The sequence below is a fragment of the Simochromis diagramma genome, unplaced genomic scaffold, assembly GCF_900408965.1.
Source record: "Simochromis diagramma unplaced genomic scaffold, fSimDia1.1 OVJJ01000603.1, whole genome shotgun sequence".
In the NCBI taxonomy this organism is placed as follows: Eukaryota; Metazoa; Chordata; class Actinopteri; order Cichliformes; family Cichlidae; genus Simochromis; species Simochromis diagramma.
In genome coordinates this window covers 13,012,877-13,028,458 of record NW_024387414.1, presented here as the reverse complement: position 1 = coordinate 13,028,458, position 15,582 = coordinate 13,012,877, and the positions used below count along the sequence as shown (strand labels likewise).

The 15,582-nt window shown below is 40.3% G+C and overlaps 1 protein-coding gene across 1 annotated transcript in view; it reads left to right on the top strand.

Annotated features, from left to right (window-relative positions):
- Positions 1 to 3,853, top strand: part of spata17 (spermatogenesis associated 17) — a 44,024-nt gene extending 40,171 nt beyond the window's left edge. The window contains exon 10 of the mRNA XM_040011896.1: positions 3,347 to 3,853. The gene's annotated coding sequence lies outside the window, so the exon portion shown is untranslated. The remainder of the gene's footprint in view (positions 1 to 3,346) is intronic.
- Positions 3,854 to 15,582: the final 11,729 nt, after the last annotated feature.

Here is a 15,582-nt window from a genome sequence, read left to right as displayed (position 1 = left end):
ATAGGTCAACGTGCTATTAATGAACTGCCTGGCCAGCGTGGTGGAAATGTAACTATCTGTGCTGCCATCAGCAGCTATGGGGTTCTCCACAGTCATGTTGCTGTTGGGCCGTACAACACCGAACTTCTAGCAAGATTCCTGGATGGTCTACGGGATGCTTTGCTTGAGTAGAGAGATCGTGAGAAGGCAGAGCATCCCATTACATTTAGGACAATGTGAGCTTTCAAAAATATGCAACTGGTTTCACAATGAGCAGCATTTTATCAATGTGTTTCTTCCACCATACTCTCCCTTATGAACCCTAATGAGGAGTTTTTCTCAGCGTGGAGATGGAAAGTATACAACCGAAACCCTTACACACAGGAAAATCTACTTCAAGCAATGACTGGGGCATGGTGAGATGGGACTGGATTCTTGCTCGGGCTGGATTTGGCATCGCGTTGCATTGCAAGGGAGACCATAACATGTGATGTGGATGACGTCCTGTGGCCTGACCCAGCACAGAAGCTTGATGCTGAGGCAGATTCATTGATCTGATTATGCTGTAAAAATATATAATTGTTTTATGTATATGTAACTTTTTTATTGCAGTTCTTTTTTGTTAAAATGTGAGTACAAGAATAAATGAATGAATACATAAATATTATTTTCCTGCTATCTCACAGTGTTTTGTATTTATTTCTGTAGTGTGTAATAGTTGCTAAGTTGTGTTTGCACATTCACTGGTTTTGTGTGGTTTTTGACAGTAGTGGTTCATTTTGAGTAAAGTTAAAGTAGTTTTGGGTCAAATGTTTGGTTTTGTAAGACAAGTTGAAGGTTTTGTGTGTGTAGCTTGAATTTTAGAGTTTGTGTTTAGTGTTTTGAGACAAAGAGATGAGATTTTAGGAAATGTGTGTTAGCAATTCAGAAAAACTGTAAAATAAGAGAGTGTCAGTCTCCTGAATCAAAAGAGAGCACATTCCAAAAAAGAAAGACCTGATAGCTGAGGTGCTGCCTCCTATCCTACTTTTGGAAGCTCTAAGAACCACAAGTAAGCCTGCAGTCTGAGATTGAAGTGCTCTGTCGAGATACTACGGTACTAGGATATACTACATAAATACTACATGGTCTAAATAACTGCAGTGTCTTACGTTCTGAATTTTTATGACACATTGTATGTGTGACTTGTAGCATTTTGACTCTCACCAAATATCTGTATTGAATGAGTATAATATCATAATAAATCAAAATGAAGCCAAATCAGTGAAAAACTCAACCGGTAATCATCTGGCACCTTCTGTTGGTTGATTTTCAAATCTAACAGAAATACAAAGATGGAAATGGTGTGATGGAACAATACAAGTTTAGAAACTATGTGGGGGGAAAAGGACTGGGGAACTAAAAGAAAAAAGATTATGATAAAGTGAGGGGAAATGGATAGAGGGAGGAGTGATTAAATTAATAGATGGATGATGGAATCAATTAATGAATGTTAATGTGCTACAGTGTAACTGGGGATTGCAATGTCATTGCCAAGGGTCTTATAGGTCTCCAGAAGGGGGAGCCATGTGTCAGTGACTCTTGTCTGTGTCAAAGACCTTTATCAGTGCAATAAAGTGTGTGTGTGTGTGTGTGTGTGTGTGTGTGCACGCACACATACACACTGCTAAACACTGAATAGTCAGAAGGTGGCTCTTTGTTTCCTCATCTGATCTGATATCGTTACTACCAAACCAAATTTTCCTGTGTCAGCGATGATCAAGCGAGATGAGGATGCAAAGAGAAAAAGGCATGTACGCGCGTGTGTGAGTCTTTGCTCTCTTGTGCATGTCACACTGTGCATGCGCATGTGTGAGTTTGTATTGGCAGCTGATAGCATTTTAGGAGCTGAAGCCTATATACAGACTGGCGACCCTCTAAACTATCGACAGCTGCCAATTGTCGCTCTAGTGAGTGACAGTTCTCTATTGATGGACGGGATCTGCTGACAGAGAGATGAAGGACGAAACAATAGGAAACAGAGCCCTATTGGTGGAGAGGGCCAGAGGAGACAGTTAAAAAAAAGAGGGGAAAAAAGGTCTACACTAGCAGGAGCTTTGAAACTTTTTGAAGGTTATGGTAAGAATAGGAAGGAAAAGTTTTGGATCTGGATCAGTTCACCTTTAACTCTATCATGAGACATCACTGCAGTTATACAGTGCATAGTACCCAGGCACCAGCAACGCCACTAGTAACCACTAGTTCTCACTAGTTTTCTTTACTTTTAACTTGCTGTATAATTGAATGGAAAGTGGCCATTACTATTACTTACTGTCCTAAATGCCACCACCTCAGATTGGAGCTGAGACACTACATGTAATCTAATGAAATTCATAGAAATGTGAGTGTGAGCCACTAAATCAAGCATGGGCTAAACAACAGGTGAGGTGACTTCACCAGTTTCTGTTAGACATTCCTCTTTTTTCCTAGGTTATTCTTTTTGCTGCTTAACTTTCTGGTGGCTGGCCTTTGATGCGGAAGAAACCCCTGGTTTTTTATTTTTCTTCAGAATATTGACAGAGTAGTTTTGAATTTAGCTGTGTCTTCTGTTTGACCTTTGCAGTCCATCTCTAACATACACACAAAAATAGAACAAGCAAAAACATCTTGTATAGGGATACAAATACAGTGCACACAGTTGTGTCTATATGTCTTTGTGTCTGTGCGTGTTGCCTCACCTCAGGAAACTTGTGGCTAATTCCATTAGTGGGTGGAGAGAGCATGTAAATGAGGGGAGACAGCTGTTAGTGAAGGGAGGTTGATGGAGTAAGCCTGGGGGGAGTGGGGAGGCACAGACACACACCCACTCACAAACTCACATGCACAGCACTACACTTCACATACGTATATCTTTTTTTCCTTAAAAATATAAGGAGACCCAACTGAACTTATTTTATGTGTATGCCTTGGAAACATGCCAGATTATTAGTCTTAAAGGCCATGCATTCATGGTTACACAGAGTCATCACACATGCTTTAGGGGGGTTGTGACATATTTGCTTTTATTTTACGTTACAGTATATAATATAGTAGGCAGTATGCAGGAAACTGTAGCAGTAGGAGGGATTATGTCTATATGCATATACAATTTACAACTGTATTTTCTTCAACTCAATATGTGCACTCATGGTTTTACTTTATATTACCCATCCAACACAGTCTGTTACATTAAACTTTTTTAGATATAATGGCTGTAAGTAAAATTGTGTGCATGCACAAAGGTAGAAAAGTGCATATGCTCTGCTTTTGTAAAGATAATAAATTCATGTGTGCTCATGACACCTTTTTAAATAAATGTAATATCTTATTAAATTATTTTCTCTTACAGTTTTACCCAGTGGATGAAGACATTACCCAGGGATTCAACTGCACATAAAAAATACCCTTTGCATCACAAGGTATTAGGCTTGTCAATGAAAACGACACCAAAGACAAAACCCAGTTTAATCAATTGTAACTGCGTTCTCCCCTAATTGTTCCCTGACTTTTCCACTATGCACATCGGAGCGTCACTGAAATGTAATCCACCCCAATAAAAATCTTTAGTGGGAAAAAGTAACAGTTTGTAAACTCAGTAAATTTAGAGCAAAGGTCATTAGCACACGCAACAAAAAAGATGTGGTTGAGTTAAAAGTACAAAGACCTCCAATGACACCAAAGCAGCTATCTTTACTCATCAGGTCCATTACATGCAGCAGCTATTTATATCAAAAATACAAAGAGGATTGATAGATATAGCACACAAGCACTTATGTATAGCGAAAGTAAGAAATACAGGCTCTGTAAGTCAGGCTTTTTCCATGTATTTTTTCTTACAATACCAAACTTTACCGGGCTGCCTGAAGTCTGTATTACTCACACATAACATATTCAAAATACATCTTGTACATATGTGAAGTACTCTACATGCGTGTGTTTGTATGTTTGTATGTATTGGCACTGGGGGCTAATGGGTAGGGGGTGGGGGGTAGACTAAGGGTCCAGATGGTTGGAAAGATAGATGTAGAGGTAGATAAAGACAAAGAAAGAGGGAACAAAGGAAAGGCAGAAGAACACACTGTTTATCATTCAGGAGACTCTCCCCAATGGTCACTGCTCAGCTAGCACACATACATACACACAGGTATGTGTTGGTCTTAATCCTATTGTGTAGCAGTGACCAGAGTGTGGGAGTCTCATCACCTGTCTCCTCTCCCCCTCTCACATACACACACACAGTGACAGAGTATAATCCTGTCAGTAACTGTGATGGAATTTAGAGAGGATTTAATTTTTATAATTCTACCAGCATACTGTGAATCATGGGAGCAAAAAGTAAAGTCCAGAATATCTGTGTAAGCACATACACATCTCTGTCTTTTGGTGCAATGTGTTTTTTACATCTCAGTCTTTTATTCTGCTGTTCCAGTATATTCATTTTAAGTCTCTTTTAAAAAAAACATATATATTCACTTCATCCATTAGTTTTCACACAAAAAATGCTAAAATAAAATAAAATATTTATGATTTCTTTACTCTCTTGTGGCAGTTTTACATAATGTAATCAAATTAAAGTGAACGCCACCAGTGTGCAGCTGGAAGCGTCTGTAGGGAAATGGCTGCAGATGGGAGCCATGAGGGTTGAAACTACTAAATGGCGCTGAATGCTCATATATATACATTAAACTGTCCTAAACAGGGGCAGCATGTTTAAACTGTACCAGGGTGGTTTCACTGTTTAGTGTAAGATATTGTTGGCTGAATGTGCTTGATTGACGGGAAATTGGAGAAGAGTCTGGGCAGTCTGTCAAATTGTTAATATGATAGGTAATACCCCAAGGACATGCACATACGCACAAACAAGAAAGTGACTCCCTTTCTATCAGCCTTTCCCTATCAGTCTCTCTAAACACTCCTACATGTACCTGAATTTCTTTACGTCGCTGTCTTTCATTTTCCTTCCCACACACGGACAGCTTTCCAGCTTTTCTCTTCACATATACTCTCCCTGTGACTTAATCTTTCACACACACCTATATATGCACTCTGTTTGGCTATGTGGCATTTTACTGCAGGTTAATAATGAGAGGAGAGGTGTGTGACCCTGTCAGAAGTGTGAGAAACTGACCCAAAGACATCAGACAGAGGCCGAGACCCCCCAACCCTGAGGGCATTAAAGTGTGTGCGTATAATAGTGTGTGTGTATGTGTGTGTGTCCATCCCCGTCTTCTCATAGATGACATATGTGGGGTCATTTACATACTATTACCTTTCTACTGGATATGAGGAATTACACACACTCACACACACAGAAAGGTGGATTGGCCTGGTGTGATGTCCCTGTCAGATGTCAGGCTGCAGATGGGATGAAATAGAGGGGGGTAGGTCACGTCTGTTTCCTTTTTTCTCTCACACGAGCACATACACTCACAGACACACACCTGTCTTGCCCCTAAGGTGCCCAGTTACTAAGAGAGTTGTCAGCAGGTCTGTGGGAAGCCTCAACTGTTTGACATCTGCCAGAAAACTCCCAAAACATGCATGCATGCACATATCCCCCACCACCTCATTTCAGAACAACAGAGCATCTCCCAATGATCAACATTTAGATACAGTCATCACTTACTGGTCCCAGCTGCCACACACACAACACACACACTCCTCAGGAGAAATAAATGTTAGAGTTATGGGCTAGTGGAGAGATTGAACTGCAGGCAAGTTGGTGATGAAAAAAAGAAAAGCGAAGCGTATATGTGTGTGTCAATATGTGGATGTGTGTTAATGTTTGTATTTTCTCAGCTTTTCATACTTACACTCAGAGTGATAGAGAGACATGTTTCAATTTGTCCCACTTTCATAGAAGATAATGAAGCTGTCATTCTCAGACAACTTCACTGGATTGGTACAGGACCACAGACTGCTGCTCAGGGAGACACACACACACACACATCTACCTAAGTGTGCAGTGCTGCAAGCGATCCCCCTGGCCCCTGTTAAGCATATGTCAAATATAACCATGTATAGAAAGCGAGATTGTGTGACATATGTACAGCTGGCTGAATGGCAGACACAAATCGTAGAGTAACACATACACACGAACACTCAGCTCGTATCTTTAACATGCAAACAGACAGACAGCTCTGATAGCAAATAAAATGAAATCAACCTTGAATAGCAAAATCCTCTGTGAATACTTGTCTCTTCTTTACAAGTCAATTTCATATCCTGTAGCTCAAGACAAACCTAAAGAGATTTGAAATTGATGTAGAAACAGACAGAGGGTGGAGGGGAAAAATGGGTTATAGAGAGAAAGGGAAGAAAAGAGGGAGAGGAGACCTTGGTGAGAGCCAGGATCATAGGTTAAATGGGGGTTGAAAAATTATAACTTACCATTTACAAGTGCAATGTCCATGATGTATTCAGCAGATTTGATGAAACTGTTATTCTTTTAAGAGCTTTTAATGCATGATGACTTGTAATGAGTTCAGATTATTTGCTGGGATCATGGAAAGCATTATGCTTCTCCTCTTTTTTCTTTTTTTAATTATGGGTGGTACTGGCTTTCTGAAATGGTCAGGGATTTTACATGCACTTAATCACACAACTGTAAGAGGTGACAAATGTGAGTCCGAGTCATTTGGGTCAATTGCCTATACCATTGTATTTTAGCTAATCAAGTAGTTCAGTTGCCTAAATCAATCAAAATCATTTTAATAAAAAAACATTAAATCATGCCTATAAAAATAATTGTAATATTTTTATTTTAATTATAAAAACAGAAGAAACCCAATTTCATGAGTGAAAAATCTTGACCCACTCCAATGCTGTACCTTTCTCCACCTAAAGCTGACTTTGTATTTTATGTTCCTTTCTCATGTGAGTGAAAAGTTTACCACAATAAAGTTCTCACTGTTGTAATGTTGTATTAAGAAACTCTGTGCTAAAATGTTACAACTACTGTTTTTGAGCTAACCGGTTGCTATGACTTAGACACCAAAGAGCTTCCAGTTAATGGTGTCCAGGCCTCAAAGTAACATTCAGACAAGGAACGCAACCTGAATCGTGAGTAGTGCAGTGAGAAAGTCTGCCAAATTCAGACTTGCAACAAAGAGTTTTGCTACAATTTCCTGAGGGATCTGGGGAGAACATTTGGCAGAAACTACCTAAACTGTGATGTGTTGACTCTGGCCTCTTCCCCAAAATAAAGTTCATGTTGACAGATCATCAGATTAACAGACTGGAGAATATCCAGCAAAGAGATTGAATGGGACTTGACAGACAAATCTAAAAAAAAAAAAAAACATCTGGAGTGCTAGAAGCAGTGAAGAGGTGAAAAAGAAGATGACCTTGAAGGGTACATTAGCCAGTTTTTGATTCCTGGGACTATATGATCACATCTAATACTCTGGAATTTAGAGATCCACATACATTGCAAGAGATCTATAAAGGCCCTAAAGTTGGTTTTCTAGTCCTTTCTACCTGTCAAGCTCTAAAAACAAGTAATCCATCTTTTTATTTCACAATTTAGCATTATGTTTTAGTCCTTCATTAAGTCTATGCTCTTCCAAACTTATGGCTAAAAAAAATGTCCCAATTTCCAAGCAATTATGACCCATCATGATGTCACTAGTGTTATTTTCCTCTGACTTTAAAGTCCTTCCAGTGCCACCATTTTTACAGTCCAGGTTGCACTTCATCTTGATTTGTGAACTGATCAAACGCATGAAATTATTACAGGGATCCTTTTATGGTTTTAAATAAACCAAAAACATTAACCATCCAAATATTTAATGCACTTAACAATGGAAAACCAAGAAAGAAAGAGTAAAAGTGTCTGCGTTGTCAGTGAATGTGAACAAATGAGGGAAGAAGAAAGGAAAAATGAGGACAGCAGTTAACTTTTTTCAATCCGATCATCCTCACACCCACTCATCTCTCTCTATTCAAAGAAAGACATAATTACAGCTTTGAGTCTTTAGCCTCATAATTTACTCGTTCTGTCACATTATTTACAATTCTCTCTTTTTCTCTTGCTCTCTCTCTCCCCCCTCTCTCTCGGCAGGGGTTCGCCCCTATAATCTAGTCTGTTAGGTCCAATCCATATTCCAAGTTATTATCACTCTCATTTGCTTATTAAGTGCTCCCTTGTTTTCTTCAAATAAAGTTATAATTAGAGATTTGGTGTCTGCAGCTTGAATTACTATCTCCTCTTTATGGAATCTTGGGTGGGATGAGAGAGAATCGTGTTTTATCATACTCATGGAGTTAATGAGGATGTGCACAGCTTGATATTGTGTTTGTATGTGTGTGAGGGTGTGTGCGTGTTTTCTAATTACGTCTCAGTGACAGCTTTCTGGCCTCCAAAGTATCCATATACTGTATACCCTCTGTTGTTTTGTTTTCCCACTGATTTATGTTAATGAAGTCAATCACAGAAGAGGAAATTCACTGCTTTATGTAGTGTTTGAGATTAAATTGCCATCATACTTCAAAGTAGTTGTTTATATTTTATTTGATAAGTATACTGATATATACATAACAGTATTTTGTACCACATAATTGTCTCTGTAGTTGCTTATTTAGCGTAAATTGAAACCAAGAAGACTTCAGTGTCATTATTTGGCTTTTACAGCTTTGAATACTAATCACCAAGGTTTCCTGAGGATGATGCACTGATCCATTCTTACCTTCTCGTGACCCACCCTGTGGGCCCAACCCTGTCTTTGAGAAACAGCAGAGTAGAGTACATTAAGACACGCCCCAGCAACACACTGATTACATATGCTAGCTATGGTAATGAGCTGAGCTGGACAGTGGAAGACTGCTGCTGTTTATGGCAACTCATTATCTGGCCCATTGACCAGAACTGTTCTACACATCATAGAGCCCCGTGTCCTCTACATCTATTCGACCATCATTCTCTTGTCTGGGTGGGGGTGTAATACATTTGTGCTTGCGTGTGTCAGTTGGTGGTTGGTTGAAGGTTTGTGTGTATATGAGAGGTGAGACGTGGTTGTTGGATGGGTGGATATATGAAGAGATGAGTGGATGGGTATAAGTAGAAATTTGTGTGAGAGTGTGTGTGTATTTTCTTACTGGGTGTTATACATAATGAAAAGTTAGATGAGTCGTCAGCTAATGATCTCATCCACACGTGCAGCGTTACACATCGGTTTCAATACTTTCTTGCTGGGAGTTTCATTTAAGCGTGTGTTTGTGCATGTGTGCATACGATTACATGCCCGAGTCTCTTACTCAAGAGTGTGTCAGTGTGTGTATGTTGCTGTGATCACTAGCCAAAGTAAAGTGTTTGCAGCTGAGAGAGACAGGGGCGCTAAGCTCAAGGGCACATTTGTTTCAAGCTAATGATAGAATGTAAATGGAGCAAATTTCCTCTGCAAGAACAGAAGCTCTCTCGCTCAGACACACAACCACACACACCTTCATACTTTCACACACACGCGAACACAGACACACACTCCTAAAGACACGCTTTTTCAAATGCACACACATAGCGGCATCGTGTTGATGGAGTGCAGAATCTCATTACACATCTAATAGAATAAGTGTAGTGTGCGTATGGGGAGAGGAGAGGAGCAGCCAACCTGATTAGCCTTATCACTTTATTATGCCGCTCTGCACGCAGCACACAGGACAATTGCATTAGAGAGGAGCAGATGAGCTGAAGGCAAGGAGAACTCAGCAAACACAGCCTTAATTGATTCCTCACCAAATTAGCGGGGACAGGTGGGGGGCTCACTGGCTGGGTGGCTGCTTGACTGACTGGATGCTTGGTTGGCTGCTTCACTGAGTGGCTGACTTGTTGACTTGTTTGGCGGTCGATTGACTGAGTTACAACGAGAGGAGTTGACTGACTAACTGAGTTTACCAGGTGAATTTTGTTGAGCTGAAGGTGAGGAGAACTTATCAAACTCTTTAATGTTCTGATTGATCCGTCAGTAGATTTTCAGGGACAGTTGAGGTGAGACCCCAAGTGATCCACTGCCTGCCTGACTGAGTGATTGTTAAATGGCTGACTGGGTCACTTGATAGTAAGTGTTTAGTAGTAAGTTTATTTAAAAACAATAACAACAACGATAGTCTGGCTTACAGCTACAAATTTTTTTGGAAAAGCCAATTAGTCTAATCAGTCTATACATTTATCTTTAGTTTTTTTATCAAAAACTTGAATTTCATAAAGATAAAAAGTGCAGTTTTGAAGACTCCTGCAAAAACAAACAACTCAGTATGCTTCATTTGCTTCATAATCACAGGAGCCACTAAAACTCATTGGTTGAAATCATTAATTAAAGCTTTAAAATTAATTGTAGGTGCAAGTGAACCTTGCAGTAATGACAGTCTTTAGTGGCAATAAACACCTAAAAAAAAATTGAGCTTGTTTTTTTCATTGCAGCAAGAAGTCAGATCCCTGCACTTTGTTAATTGTGTGGCATGTGAGGGAGGGTAGGAAGACTGGATCGGTGTAATGGGGTGTAGGTGGAGAGATGAGGGGGAGAAAGAGGGAGAACACAGGACACAAGGGGAAGAGAGTTTGTCTTTGTCTCTGTAGGTCCCCCTGGGGTATTGTGGGATAGTGGAGGTTAATGAATCTGATTGGCTGGTGGGAGTTTTTCTGCTGGTGCTGCGGTTTGCACACTCGCTTCACTTTTTTATTTCGCCAAGTTTGACTTAGACACAGTGCAGCATGAAGGACAGTGTGGCAAACAAAAGGTGCTAAATTTTACTGAATCAGTGGAATATGATGAAACTTGTGTTTAACATTGCTGAGGCACAAAATTAAAGATGCTCATATTTACATTTTAAAATGCATGCACACCTGGGTAGCAGTAAGCTCAAAATTACGGCACAGGTAAAAGGCAAAAAAAAACCCAAAAACAACAATATTTTTTTTATTAATGAAATACTGCAGTTTCAAAAAGAAATCACAATGGCATTTTTAGTGATAATTTCCCATGTAGAATTCTCTTTCATGATATTTTCATTGTATATTTAATGTAGATTTAAAGTATTGAAACCACTGAACCCATTAAACATAGTAGTACGACAAAACGCTCACATAGCTCATATGAGTGTCTCATTCTTAATAATCACTGTTTGCATCCTGCTGTGATGATACAACTTTTTAATTACACGCAGAAAAACAGAAACTTACTGCCAAATAATGGCAAAAAGAAAAACTGATGATAATTTTGACCAAAAAGTTTTTTTCTTTGCTTGATGAATTAATACTTTATTTGTTATTTAGCTACAACCAAAATATTTCAGAAAGGTGCTTGCTACACAAATCGGATCTTTGAAAAGATGACCACCTTTCAGCTGTTGCATATGAATGCAGAATTCCATTATTCAAGTACAACTTAATTTATTGTAGTACAATAAGTTCATATTTTGTGTTCAGTATCAGCATGCCATTTCTGGTGAATATCTATAAGAAAAAAAAGCCTGTTGAGTTAAGTAATTGAACTTTTGATTGTAGTAACTGCAGTGCAGACTCTTAGAGATGTGACTGGCATCTGTTTGAAGTGTTCAGCTCGTTGGAGCTTTAATATGTTGCAGAGTAACTATTAGTCCCAAACTATAAATAGATCGAAGTTTATGTTTGTTTCAAAATACCCCTAGTTGCACTCGATGTGTCTTCACATACATGTGCATACATTCATACATGTCTTTGAGTGTGTGTGTGTGTTTCCCTCTTGGTGTGGCTGTATGATTGTGTGTGTGTGTGTATATGAAGTTGTATGTGTGTGCTAATGAGAGTTGGGGGGAGCGGGCTGTCGCAGCAGTGCGTCCTCTGCTCTCCCGGCAGGTCACTAGCGACAGATGTTCTCAGCATATGTGGCGAATTAATTAGCCACTAGTAAACAGAGGGGGCTGCCGCCATGAGCTGCTGGTCTGTGCCGACGCTAAGCCGCAATGGGCCGCCTTTAGTCCAAATTCCTCTTGTCCCATCCTCCTCTGGTAGATAGTTACAGGGAGCATCATTCTTTTTGATCAGTGGACCCATAATGAGTCGGGGCCACGTGTGAGTTTGAGTAGTGCATGTGTGTGCTTGGTGTTTACATGGGAGCGGTGTGTATGTAACTGTGTGCGCATGTGTTTATTCTGTGTGTCGGTGTCAGTAGAGAATGGTTTGTGTCTGCACGCGTGCGTTTGCACGTCAGCACCCCATCATTTGGACATGGCAGTGAGCCTGTTATTGTGATGAGAGAGCCCCTTGATGACCTAATTGGTTGATTGAGGTGCATCTCTGTGTGTTTCTGTTTGTGTGTGTGTGTGCGTGCCAGGGCAGGGCCTCAGCATTCCCAGAGCTGGGAATGTTTTCACAGCTTCAGAACAACTTGGCAGAGGCTGAAAATACTTTGAGAGCTGCTTGGATAAACACACTTAAGGACGCCATGCTGATACACTTGGACTCTGGTTTAACCCTTTGAAGAAAACTAAACTAAGTTAAAGTAGTTTTTATACCACCAAACTGCTCAGGCATATCCAAATCACACTGGCAGATAGGTAGAGTGTGTGGAAATGTGGAAGTTACTGACAGCAGTGGTGTCACATGACCGTATTCATGGGTGAATTTTGGCATGTGGGGGTTCAAATTAAGTAAACATATAAGCTATTTCAAAATGAAAATTAAAGCTGCTCTGTAAGAATTTTCTCTAAAACTTGTAAGATGTCCGTTATCAACAGTGTTTGTATGAAGGCATGGTTTGTGTGTGTGCGTGAGCTTGCGTGTGTGTGGCTGCAGTAATGAAGTTGTTAGTTAAAGTGGCCCCCACCCCATGGGACTGGCTTAAGCTGTGTGTGATTGCTTAGGGATCGGACACACACACACTTATCATTATCCACACATACACATACACTCAGAGTCATTACTCCATTACGCACATGGACTATTGATTTTCTGCCATCTTTCCATCAGGTGAGAGCTTGCCAGGGAATATGGGAATGAACGCCAGGCTGGGAAAATCAAACTGTCACTCCTCCTTTCCTCTCTTCCTCCCTTCTCTCTTTCATTACAGACAGATGACAGGTCAAAGCTGCTACTATTCACTCTGTTGTTTTTTCTGCACCCTTCATCACTCAATCTCTGCTTGTTTTCTAACATCAACAAATCTGTTTCTCTCAAAGTCTTTCTTAATCTCTTTCAGTCTGATCTATTTTTCTTTATGTTGGCTTTCTATCCTGTAACTCCTCCACATTTTAATGTTTATTCTTATGTCTCTTTTTCTTTTTCTGTCTAAGCGTGCCTGCGCCTTCCTCCGTCTTCTCCCTCGAAGTGATGGATTCAGTCCTCTCCTTTCCTTTTCCCTTTCCACCTCTTGTCGTCCCTCTTTTCTCAAGTCTCCAACACTCTGCACAATCAATCAGCTGGCCCCTCCTCCCTCAATCTATCCATCCCTAAACCCCTTAGTCCCCTCTGTGGTGGTTCCTCTTTCCACAGATTTATTCACCTTTCTCTCTCTCTCTCCCACTCTCTACGTTCCTATCTACTTCCTCCCTTTCTAATGTGATGCTTCCTGCATATCATTAAACTCTTTTCTTTTCTTTGTCTCCTTCTCTCCTCATCTTTGCCCTTTCTCAGTCTTCCTTTATGTCTCTTTTTCTGATCAGGTTAAACATTTATTATGAACTATTAACAAGAAGTTCTCTCTAGTCTTCTCTAGTCTTCTATACCTATCCTTTCCTTTCCACCAGTATGTTCTCCTCTAACTCTCCTCCTCCTACTTAAACTCCTCTTTCCCTATTGGACCCTTTTTCCCTTCGCTTTCAACACCGCATTCTCCATGCTCACCCTTCGTCACTTCTCGACCCTTGCTACCTTCCACTCTCTCCCCATTTCATCGCCTGTATGCTTCCTTTCTTCTTTTCGCTTTATCTCTCCCTTCTTTCACCTCCCATGACTCCTCCCTGCTCACCTCTCCTCCCTGAGAGGAGAATACGGGATCAGTGGATGTAATTCACTGACAAGGGTATCTATATTTAATATTAATGGGCACATAGGACCCTTCACTCTCACACTCACACACACAAATGGACACACATGCTCAGTGCCAAATAAAGAGTGATCAGAGGCTGTGTAAGGTTCTGCGTTGTAGCCCCCAGGATAGACGCCTTGTGGACACACGCAGCACACACACTCCTAATCGCGTAGCACTTGGCGCTGCAGGATGGATGTGGCATCATTAGGCAGAGGAGTGTGGCCGTTCTCAGCAGAAACGGCCACGCTGGCGGTACACATCAATCTCGTGCCGCACGCTCCCTCAGATACTGTCTCTTTCTCTCTCTCTCATTCTCTCTCTCACACACACACATACACACACACATACACACAAACAGCGAGAGGAAGGAGCAGCGCAGAGCAGTAAGGGTTTTTGTACAAGTACAAACATATACCCACATACACCATGGGCCTACTAATGTATCTGCACTATCTCCCTCGGTCTGTGTTTCCTTCTCTGTCACTCAGTCACACAAACACACACACACTTTTTCTAATTTATTTACTGTTGAAAAGTGTTGCCAAGGAGAAAGGGACAGAGAAGGAGAAAAATTATGCTCATCCTTTTCATCCTCATTGTTCTTGTCAATGCTTTCTTTTTTCTGTCAGTCTCTTCTCTCCTCTTCTCTTCTCTTCTCTTCTCTCCTCTCCTCTCCTCTCCTCTCCTCTCCTCTCCTCTTCTCTTCTCTTCTATTCTATAGTTTTACTTGCTCAAATCCAACTTCTACAAAGTATGTGTTTATGAAAATGTATGCCATGATTGTTAAATATTCATTCAAAACTATTAGTTACATTTTTATAGATGCACACTAGTCTGATTGATTGTGTCTGTCCATTGCATGTTTTTTTTTCTTTCAATTTATATCTTTGACATCACACAAGAGGGAATTCATTTTGTTGTAAGGCAGCCAAAAAAACACAATAAATTAAAAAAAATGTTTTAATAAATTGACTTGGACTTGTTTAGCATTTTTGCAGTCACGAAACTAAAGTGTATTATCAGTTATGGAAAACTCTTCAAATTTCTTTTACAAGGGCACCTCTTCAGCTGGTTCCTGCTCTGTAGCGATCCTTCATCCTGAAAGGCATATAGTACACCCTAGCTATAATTAATTATTCCCTGTTATAACTCAGATTCCCATTTTTTCGTATAACGGCGTAGGTGCCGTCTGTATTCGATCCACGTTTCTTACTTCCTAATAATCTCCATATCTGTTGTTTTTTGGCTGTTGTATGACTACTTAGTGATTTAACATCAGTGTATTAAAGAGATAAACCGCTCACACTGCTGCTTTAATATGGTGATCGGTAAAGTAAAAAGTTTTATCTTGTGTACAGCTTCAGGTGTTTCTACGTATTTTAGTGTTTTCCTTGTGCTAATGATGTCCATATCAGAGTTGTTGAGAATAACAAGCGTCTACTGCAGATACCATCTGCCTGCGGGCAACACACAGCCTAGTGTGTGTGTGTGTGTGGTTACACAAGTGTGTGTGGTGTCTCCTTGGCTTCCATTGATCTGTGGGTATCGCACTGTATCAAGTAACAGAATGCATTGGGACAGGAGC